Genomic DNA, 11,238 nt, shown 5'->3' with positions numbered 1-11,238 from the left:
ACCACTGGGCGTGGGTCCTTGGTACCATGGCTCCAGGGGCTCCAGCTTCACCCTCGTGCCGAGGGGCCGGGATCGACACCCCACGGGGGAGGCCAAGGGGGGTGTCCGGAGCCCCACCCTGAGCCACAGGCGTCTCCATGGGGGCATCAGCTCTCAGCCCCTCCCAGCCCCGGACGGACAGAGGCTCTTTGGCAGCAGGGTGGGCTGCCCAGGCCTCTCCCTACTGGGGGGCACTTGCCCTGGTCTGTTCAATGGGACAGAGCCTGGATCCCCCAATCGGGCCCCTTGCCTGGGCATTCTGGAGTCTCGGGGGGGCTGCTTTGCCCCAGGGCCCATCCCACCCGGCTGGGCATTCTGCGGGGGCTGCTCGGCCTAGAGACGTCTCCAGTGCGTTGCTAACAGAGACTCCGAGGGGGGCACCATAGCACCATGGGGGGCTCCATCCGTGCCCTGCTCCCTGTTCAGGCCACAAAGAGGTGCCCACCCACCTGCCCCATAGCACCGGCCCAAGGGGGGGCCTGCAGCATTAATAGGGCTGGCCGTCCCGCAGGGCTCCCTGTGCTCGGGCTGGGGGGGCCAACGGCAGGGTCCAGGGCATGGGTCTGAGTCCTGAGTGTGCCCTGGAGACAGCGAGGAGGGGGCACCCGTGGGGGGGTCAGCGTACCCCTGAGAGCTGCCCCTTGGCAGTCCAGAGCAGCTCCCCAGAGATCTCTGCCCAGTGAGGGGCAGCCTGGCCCCGGAAGCATCCCTGGGGGGGCTCCAGCCAGCACCCTCAGCCCGTGAAGCAGACGGGGCCCAGCTCGAAGCCAAATTTCTGGTTGGTGGCTCCGAAGTCCGGCACGGCCACGTCGGCCAGGGGCAGCTGTTCCGGGCGGGATGATCTCACCTCCAGCACCGTGCGCGCCTGGCCCTGGCGCAGCTGCGGAGAGACGGCCAGTGTCAGGGCTGGGGAGGGGCCAGCAGCCTGGAGAGGGGCAGCCTTGCCTAGGGGGGAGAGGCCAGCAGCCAGAGGGAGGAGCCAGCAGCCCAGGGGGAAGGGCAGCTTTGCCCTGGGAGGCGGGGCCAGCAGCCTGGGGGAGGGGCCAGGAGCCTGGAGAGGGGCAGCCTTGCCCTGGGAGGCGGGGCCAGCAGCCTGGGGGAGGAGCCAGCAGCCCAGGGGAGGGGCAGCCTTGCCCTGGGAGGCGGGGCCAGCAGCCAGGGGAAGGGGCAGCCTTGGGGGCTGCCACTGAGCCATGGCCACAGAGACCATCCAGAAATTACTGCAGCCCTTTGAGACCCGTCTCTGTGGGGGGCACAGGATTCCCCAGGGCCCAGGCTGGAGAGGCTCCCCCAAGGGAACGGCACAGCCAGGCCTGACGGTGCCTTCCCAGGTCACTCAGTCCCAATCCCAGGGCTGTGGGGCAGGAACTGTGAGGCTGGCAGGGGGTGGGATCTGTGGGGCGGGCAGGGGGGTGGGATCCGTGGGTGGGGGCAGCGGGGGGAGGTTGCGGCAGCTCTGGGGCAGGCGGGGGGGATCCTGGGGCGGGATCCGTGGGGGACAGGCCGGGCGTCACCTGGCGCCATCGTGCAGGGCGTGAACGGGGGCCGCGGGGCGGCCTGTGCCCAGCTCCTGCCCGTCGGCCCCACGGAAGCGCAGGGCCAGGGCGTAGCTGTCCGGCACCAGCGTGGAACCAGGGCGGCTGAGTCTGGCAGCTTTGAGCGTAATTTCTGGCGGGCGCCGGGCTTCAAGCAGCCGCAGGAAGGTAGTTGGGTCACGCCCAGCGGGTTCCCGGTCACGTCCACTGTAGGAGAACTGGGAGGAGGGGGCAGAACCGGGCCACGGCCTTAGCCAGGGATCGCCGCAGCTGCCCACCACCTCCCCTCAGCCCCCCCAGTCCTGCACCCCCCCTAAACCCCACACAGATACGCCAGGGCCCAGCCCCCGGCCGTCCTACCCTTTTGCCCCCTTCCTGAAGGTGCTGTACCAGCTCCCCGCTTTCTCCTTGCTCCAGGCAGCCAGTCGGCCGCTGGGGGGTGAGAGGGACGGAGCTCTGCCGGTGCCCTCACTCCCGACCTTGCAGCCCCCGCTAGCCCAGCCCAGCCTGCCCCCACTCCAGCCTTCTGCCGGGCACCTCACTCCGAACCTGCTAGCCGCCAGCTACCCAGGCCCTTGCCACACCCTAGCTCGCCGGTGCCCGTCAACTCCCAACCTGCAGCCCCAGCTCGGCCAGCCCTGCCCCACCCAGCTCTGTGGTGCCCTCAGCTCCCGACCGCAGCCCTGCTAGCCCAAGCGCTGGGCTCCCCACCCTGCCGTGCCCTCACTCCCGACCCGTAGCCCTGCAGCCCAACCCTGGGCTCCCCACATCTTCTGCCAGTGCCGCCTCACTCCCGACCCGCAGCCCTTGCTTAGCCCAGCCCTGCCCCACCCCAGCCTTGCTGTGCCCCTCCAATACTTCCGACCGCAGCCGCTGCTAGCCCAGCCCTGGGCTCCCCGCACATCTCTGCCGTGGCCCTCACTTCGACTCGCAGCCCCACCAGCCAGCCTGGCTCCCCCTAGCCCATGGGTGCCCCTCATCCCGACCCGCAGCCCTGCCAGCCCAACTGCCCCCCGCCCCACTCACAGGACTCTGGAATCTTCTTGTCTGGGAACAGGCAGGTCTCACCACCGATGTGAAGTTGGCAGAAAACCTTGACGGCGTCTCGAGCGCAGCCCTGGTTGGGGTCGATCCAGTACTCGCCTGGGGGAGGGGAGAGGTTTGGCGGGGCCAGCCACAGGGCCTTCCCAGGCTGGTCCCTCCGAACCGCCTGGCTGCCCCGTGTCACTCGCCTGAGGGGCACCTTGTCTCACCTCTGCCATGGGAAGTTTACCCAACAGACGCAGCCTGAATCCCCCCTTCCCCAGCACCCTCCCCCGAGTCCAGCCAACCCTCCCCGGACTCCGGGGTCCCCAGACCCCCAGGGTCCCGGCGGGCTCACGTCAGGGCAGTGGGGTTGAACAGCTGCAGCTCCTTGCAGACGCGGGCGGGCTTCTCAGGGTGCCCAGGGGGCTGTCTCAGCGGCTGACCTCGAGCGCAGGAGCTGAGCGAGGCGAACAGCTCCTGCCAGCACTCGGGCACGGAGCTGGGGGGCCCGCCTGGTCCCTGCTCCCTACCGCCTCGCGGCGCCTCTTCGCGGCCCCCTCCCATGGGCAGCGGCTCCCGCAGCTCCGCCGGGCGGCCCTGGGGCCGAGACGCAAGGTGTGAGGGGACCTCTGGACGGGATTGACCCCACTCCCACCCCCAATGCGAGCTTAGGGCCCTACCCCCATCGGCCCCCGGCCCTGCTTCCCCAGCCCCCAACTGGCCCCAGAAGCTCCCCCACCTCCTGCTAGCCCCCACACTCCACCGGTGGCCCTGGGGGTCCTGGGGGTCCTGTGTCCCCTTGGGGCCCAGGGTCCCTGCAGAGAAAGGGCAGAGGGTCAGAGCATGGAGTCCGCCGTCCAGCCGACGCCTTGAAGCCCCTTCTGCTCCCCCACAACCTCCCATCATCCCCTGCTGCCCCTCCGCTCCCCACAACCCTCCCATCATCCCCTGCTGCCCCTCCCTCCCACAGCCTCCCCATCGCCCACCCTGCAGCCCCCTCCCCTCCCCACAACCTCCCATCACCCTCCTGCTGCCACCCTCCTCACCTCACACCTCCCATCATTCCCTGTGCCCCCTCCCCACAGCCCTCCCCATCGCCCCCTGCAGCCCCTCCCCTCCCCCACAACCTTCCCATCATCTCCCTGCTGCCCCTCCCCTCCCCACAGCCTCCTCGCCCACCTGCAGCCCCCTCCCTCCAAACCTCCCATCAATCCCCCTGCTGCCCCTCTGCTCCCCCACAACCTCCCAACATCACCTCCCTGCCTGCCCCCTCCGCTCCCGCCACAACTCCCATCATCCCCCTGCTACCCTCCCTCCCACAGCTCCCCATCGCCTGCAGCCCCTCCCCTCCCCACAACCTCCCATCATCCCCCTGCTGCCCCTCCCCTCCCTCACACCTCCCATCATCCCCTGCCTGCCCCCTCCCCTCCTACAAACCTCCCATCATTTCCCCGCTGCCCTGCCCCTCCCACAGCCCCCCATGCCCTGCAGACCCCTCCCCTCCCGCCAACAACCTCCCATCACCCCCTGCTGCCCTCCGCTCGCCCCAGCAACCTCCCATCATCCCCCTGCTGCCCCCCTCCGCTCCCCCACACCTCCCATCATCCCCCTGCTGCGCCCTCCCTCTCCCTCACAACCTCCCATCATCCCCTGCTGCCCCTCCCTCCTCACAACCTCCATCCATCCCCTGCTGCCTCCCTCCTCACACCTTCCATCATTCCCTGCTGGCCCTCCCTCCCACACCTCCCCGTACGCCTCTGCAGCCCCTCCCGCTCCCCACAACTCCCATCATCCCCTGCTGCCTCCCCCGCTCCCACAACCTCCCATCATCCCCTGCTGCCCCTCGTCCCACAATCCATCATCCCGCGCCCTCCCCTTCACAACCTCCATCATTCCTGCTGCCCTCCCCCCACAAGCCTCCCATCGCCCCTGCAGCCCCTCCCTCCACACCCTCCCATCATCCCCCTGCTGCCCCCTCCTCCCTCACAGCCTCCCATCGGCTCCTGCAGCCCTTCCTCCTACACATACCCTCTCCATCATCCCGCTGCCCTTCCTCCACAGCCTCATCGCCCATCGCCCCCTGCAGCCCTCTCTCCTCCACAACCTCCCAGGTCATCCCCTCTGCTGCCCCTCCGCCTCCCCTCACAACCTCCCATCATTCCCCTGCTGCCCCTTCCCTCCCACAGCCTTCCATCTGCACCCTCTGCAGCCCTCCCTCCCACAACTCATCATCCCCCTGCTGCCCTCCCCTCCCTTCACAACCTCCCATCATTCCCCCCCTGCTGCCCTCCCCTCCCACAGCCTTCCATCGCCCCCCTGCAGCCCCCTCCCCTCCCCACAACCTCCATCATCCCCTGCTGCCCCTCCCCTCCCCACACGTAACTTCCATCACATCTCCCTGCTGCGCCCTCCCCTCCCCACAGACTGCATCATCCCCCTGTGACGTTATCGATATAAACTGGGCCATATAGAACATGGGTTGCAACCAAGGTCTGTAGTGGCACCAAATCCCTATGTAAAGGGTCCCGATAAGGGGTCTTAAGAGGCAGGTTGTGGTTGCTGGTTAAGGATTGTGGCTGTCCTGTGTGTCTTGTATCATTTTGTAGTTGAAGTATGAATATGGCTGTGTACTGTCTGTATTTCAAATTAGGTGCTGCAGGTTGGGAAACACCCCAGACTAGTGGTGTCAGCTTCAGCTTAGCCTGCTTTGATGGCCCATTAAAGACAAATCACCTACACAACTCCCATTGAGAGGAGGCGATACGCCTTGTGACTCGGCAGGGTGTGCAGGACTGGCCCATGTGACTGCAGCCTCCATTTCTTGGCTGTAACTTTCCAACAGTAGGACAAAAGACGCGTGTTCTTACACCTGGAAAAGACTAATATAAGGCTGATGCTCATCTCCATCTTGTCTTCAGTCCTGCTTCTTTCCTCTGGAGGGACTTTGCTACAAAAACCTGAAGCTCTGCACAAGGGACTGATGACCCATGCCCAGCGGGGGATGTTCTCAGAGACTGGATTTAACCTGCAGTTTACTCCATCACTGCTACAAGCCCTGAACCAAGAACTTTGCCATCACTGTATGGAATTGATTCGATTACCAATTCAAGGTTCTCATCTCTACTTTCCTTTATGAATAAACCTTTAGATTGTAGATTCCTAAAGGATTGGCACAGCGTGATTTGTGGGTAAATCTGATGTGTATGGGTCCATCCTCGTCGACGTGACGATCCAATTCGAGCACAGGACCCGGTGTTCCGCGAAGCCCCGAGCCCGTAAACTCGAAAATATGCCCCTTGACTGACACCATTGCGGGCAAAGCGGCTATCGAGGTTTCACAAACGACGCCCTGATCGTCGGGGCGTAGGCGCCTGCGGACCCCTGTACGAACGTCTGTACTTAGGCTGGTTGGGGGGTGTCCGTCGCTTATGCTTGTCTGATTGCATGGAGCACGTTGATTGGTACTACGGGACACTTCCGTTGGTCCAGGGAGGCATTCTACACTGAAACATCACTGGCCACCCGCCAGTACTAGGAGTGAGCTGATGTGGTCTCCAACGCACCACGGGGGGGAGGGGAAACTCGTTACAACCCCCCTACTAAATACTACATCCCCTGAGTCCTGAAGTCCCACCGATCTGGATTCACCTCGTGGAGGTTCAACCCTGTCCCCGATTACCTCGGCCGCTTGCTCAATCATGAACTATGTGTAACCCATTGATGAGCGATGTACCCTCACCTGCTTCCCCTACTATACTTTGACCCCACCCACTGTCCACCCCGCATTGGGACATTACAGACTGTATGTAGTATATGCTCACACCATAACACAATACAGCGTCCCCCCATACTCTGTGTGTATGCCCCCGATGACTAATGACTGAACATGCCAAACTCGTGTATCATCCTATTTAAATATTCTCGTAATTTGACCTGGGGTCTGGCGGCTGTCCTTTTAGGGAATCGGATGATGAACCGTTTCTTTTCATGGGGTGTTTGGTTTTCATAACATTCTATCCCAGGACGAAGATGTGGCATCTGGTGGGAAAATTTACTGGGGAAAGAACTAAGGAAAGTTGCTTGTGTGTGACTTTGCAGTTAGCCAGTTGGGGTGAGACCGGAAGATCCTTTTTTGTCTGGCTGGTTTGGTTTGCTTAGAGGGGAAAACCACCAAGCCAAGGGGCTGTGATTGCCCTGTTGAGCAACTGGGTCCTGAATTGGCCCTCAGATTGGGTCCTGACGAACCGCATCGTTCACACCCCTTCTCCCTCCGCTCCCCCACAACCTCCCATTATCCCGCTGCTGCCCCCTCCCTCCTCCCCCTCACAGCCCTCCATCGTCCCTGCAGCCCCATCCCCTCCCCCCACAGCCTCCCCTGTTGCCCCTGGCAGCCCCCTCCCTCCTCCACACCGTTTCCATCATCACCCCTGCTGCCCCTCCCTCCCCCACACGGTCACTTGCCCCATCACCCGCCTCCTGCAGGCCCTCCCCTTCCCCAGGACTCCTATCATCCCTCTGCTCCCCCTCCCCCCCCACAGACTCCCCATTGCCCCCCTGCGAGCTCCCTTTCCCTCCACCCACAGACTCCCTCACCCCTTCTTGCAGAGCAGGTCGCACCTGCAGGCCCCAGGGACGACAGAGACCGTTGCCCTACGAGACATCAGATGGGTCGGAGCCAGGACTCCTGGGTTCCCTCCCTGCCTCTGTGGGGAGGGGGGTCTTGGTGGCTTTGCCTCCCATGCAGGTTTCCTGCGGACCGCCTTTCCTGGGCTGTGGTTCTGGGGGCTGCCCCCCCTTGCTCCCCGCCCTCCCGAGCCTGCAGTCCCTGCGCCTGAGGTACTCACCGGCGACCCCTTGGGCCCTTCTGGCCCACTTGGCCCTGCTGGAGAGAGAATGGGAGGGTGTAGCGACGGGGGGTCCTGAGGGTCCCGGAGCCAGGCAGGGGTGGGGAACCATTCTCCAGGGGTCTCTGGGGTGGCACTGGGGTCTCACCACCAGCTCCCACCCCATCCCTGGGCAGGACAGAGGACAGACCGAAGTTGTACAGTCAACCGGGGGGGGAGCACCTGCTGGGGTGTGAGCAGTGAGAGTCAGGAATGTGCCCAGGCTGGGTGGAGGGGCGGCCGAGGGGCCTGGGGTGCGAGAGGGGCGGGTGAAGGTAGTGTACGAAACTGGGACTGTTCTTAATGTTTCGCTATCTGAAATACTGTGTGGGGCCTCAGTTCCCCTATGGATTTCTTAAGTCTCCATGTGCATAAATGACCGAACAGCTCTGTCCTGGCAACTGAATGGCCGGGGCCCTTCCCCCTCTGAAGGTGATGCGCTAACAGTGAACCTAAAGAGCTCAGGGAACCGTTTCTTCTGGCTCCGGGAATAGGTGAGCTGGATGCAGTTTTAGCAGGAGGTGTGTGGAGAGGGGTTCCAGTTTGGGGCTGGGCTGGGCGAAGTGAGGAGTGAGGGCAGACGGCGGGGTTCTGCCTCCCTGCCCCCCGACCTCGGCAGCCAAGATGGACCTGGCTGAGGGAGGATACCTTGTTGTCATTGTGCCTGCAAGACTGTCCTGGCTCTGATTGTTCCTTTGTCTGTCTGAATATAAACCTTCGCTGTTCACTGTAAGACGGCTGCGAGTCCTCGGGGACCGCAGGAAGAGGGGTCACGGGCCCTGACTCCCCAACATCTCGTGACAGAGGGCCCGGTGCGCAGGGTGGTGAGGGAGGGGTCGGGTGGGTGAGTCGAAGGGAGGGGTCAGCTGATCCCACCTCCGTGTCAGAGGGTGTGCCAGGGCTGCAGACAGTGGGGACGGGCTGGGGTACGCTGGTGATCCGGGTGAAACCGCAGGAAGAAGGAGGTGCAAGGGCCCTGTATCCCCTTACACTCGTGACAGAGGGTTTCCCAGGGTTGCAGAGGGGGTTGGGTGAGGGACTCTTAGGGGGTGCGAGGGGCGGAATCAGGTGAGAGTCCCGGTGACACCAACCGCAGGAAGAGGAGGTGCAGGCCCTGATCTACACCCACACTCCGTGACAGAGGGGTTTCCCGATGGGTGGCAGAGGTGGGCTCTGGTGAGTGGACCTCTGGGGTGCGGAGGGGCGGGTGAGCACGTCCGGGAACCGCGGAAGAGGGGTGCCGGGCCTGACTCCCCACACTTTCCGTGACAGAGGGGTCCCAGGGTGAGAGGGGGTGGGTGAGGACCTTGGGGTGCGGCGGGGCGGGTGAGAGGCCCCGGGTGCTCAGTAGGGGGTGGGCCAGTGCCGCAGCTAGTTGATATCTCAACGCGCAAGCTCCGAGAGCGTAGGGGTACTCGGGTGTTGGGGCGCTGTGGGGGGGCCAATGGGCGAGCAGGCCAAAGCGCTGACCCATGGAAGAACGGGACATGTTTGTCAGCCTTCTCACACGACTCTCGCCGCGAACCAGATGCTGATGCCTCGGACGGGCACATGGGGCCCCCACTGCTGATCTCGTGGCTAGGAGCTCCAGTATCAGGGGTCCCCAGCATGGGAGCTCGGAGGGTGTGCACACAGAGCGCACCTCCGATCCTCGCCTGATGCCCTCCTCCCACCCACATCAGCCGCCCCCACCTCACACGACAAGCCCCCATCCTGCCTGATCCCCCCACCTATACGTAGGCCCCCTCACCTCACATGCACCCACATCCTGCGAGGGCCCCCACCTACAACACAGCCCCCCAACCTCACACCGCAGGCCCCCATCCTTGAGGCCCCACCCACAGCAGCCCCCCACCTCAACACAACCCCATCCTGGCTGAGCCCCTACTATACGCATCCCTCACCTCCCAACGCCACCCCATCCTGCCAAACCCTACCCACCTGCCCCAGCCCCACATACTTCACGGGGTCTCCTTGGGTCCTGGGGCCATCCTGTTTCCAGGCAGCCCCTGGTCATCCCTTCTCTCCACATTCTCCCCCTAGGGGGGTCCGATGAGCCCGATGAGCGGCGTGACCTGGACGGGGGGCAAGGCGTTTAGGCTGGGGGGGGCTGTCCACAGAGCTGGGGGGCCTGTCCTGCGGGAGCACCGCTCTAGGCAGTGGGGTAAACATGGGTGCCGAAGTGGAAATGTTCTTATGTTTCTTCTGAACACTGTGTGTGCCTCCGTTTCCCATGTATTGCTGGGGGGATACGGGGGTGCGACCATGCAGAGACCCCCCACGGGCAGGTTAAGTACCTCCTCGGCCACAAGGCAGTGGGGGCCAGACTGTAACTAGGCAATCCGATTCCCCCCAAAGGTATTGGGACCAAAGAACCTGGCGAGGGTGGTTATGGGGTGGGGGGGAAGTCAGAGGCCAGCAGCTGGAAGGCTGCTCATCTCCTGATTGGGGGGGGGGGGGCAAGACTCCGGATGCCCCCTCCCCCAAACTGGACGTTTTGCTGAGTCCCGGCTCCCTGGGCTGCCGGGTTTGTACCCGCCTGTGCCCCACGCGGGCTGGGAGTGGCGGGGCCCTGTGGGGCGTGTGAGGCGCCCCTGGGTCCTGATGGGGGACCAAAGCGCTCTCAGGTGGGTTACCCAGGGGAGACGACTGCCCGAGTCCTGCCCGAATCCCTGCAAGCCGTTCCGAGCGCCAGCCTGGCCCCCAACGCAGGGCAACACATTAAACAAATGACGGCCCCAGCTGAGATGCGCCCCCCAGCCCTGGCGCATAAACCCAGGAGTCGGCCCCTCCTGGCGTGGCAACTCTCGCCCCAGCCACCCAGGGCTGGAGGCTGGGTAAGAGCCCAGCAAGGGCAGCGCTGGTTGTGGGGCTGGCAGCCGGGGCCCAACAAGGCCCAATGTGGGGTGGTGGGGGGAAGCTCACCAACTGGGGCATGATCCCAGGAGCAAGGGGGGGCACAAGCACAGGGGGGGCTCCTGAGGTGAGGGGGGCAATTCTGGGCCTGCCGGTGACTGGGGGAGGGGTTTATGCAGTAGCGAGGAAGGGGAAGGCGCCAGGGGAAGGGGGGATGGCTGAGCAGTGGGGGGGAGGGGCCGCCCTCCCATGGCCTCCACTCACCTTGTCACCCTTGTAGCCGGGGTCTCCCTTGAGACCGGCCAAACCTGGGGCCCCTGTGAGTAGACAAGAGGCCATTACCCTCCATTTGCCCCAGCCCTGCCCCCAGCCCTGCCCCCGGGAGTCACTCACCGTGGGGCCCGGTGGCCCTGCCTGCCGGGGCCCAGCAGGCCCTGCTCCCCTGGGGAGGAAACACAGAGTTATGCCGAGCACAACGGGGGGGGAAGGAGACACGGCTCCCAAACCGAGCCAGCCCAGCAACAGGGTGAGTCCCTGACCCCGCCAGCCAGCTTCCAGGCGTCGCCAGAGCCAGATGGGGTCACCCCCACCTACCAAGCGCCCCTCGATTCCGTATCCGGCTCTCCTGCCCCGCCCCCTCACTCACCCCCCGCGGGACCCCCGCCACCCGCCCCCTCACTTCCCCCACCTCGCCCAGCCCCCTGCCACCCGCCCCCTCACTTCACGCCACCCCGGACCACCCGGCCACCCATCCCCTCACTATACTCCCACCCACCCACCCCTGCCCAAGCAGCCTCTCTCACTCACCCGCCCACACCACCGCCAGCCTGCCACCGCCCTTAACTATCCCACCCGCGCCACGCCCCCTGCCTTCGCGCCCCCTCACTCACCCCACCCGC

This window comes from Chelonoidis abingdonii, chromosome 26 (assembly GCF_003597395.2).
Source record: "Chelonoidis abingdonii isolate Lonesome George chromosome 26, CheloAbing_2.0, whole genome shotgun sequence".
NCBI classification, from domain to species: domain Eukaryota; kingdom Metazoa; phylum Chordata; order Testudines; family Testudinidae; genus Chelonoidis; species Chelonoidis abingdonii.
Note: the sequence above shows the minus strand (reverse complement) of the source record.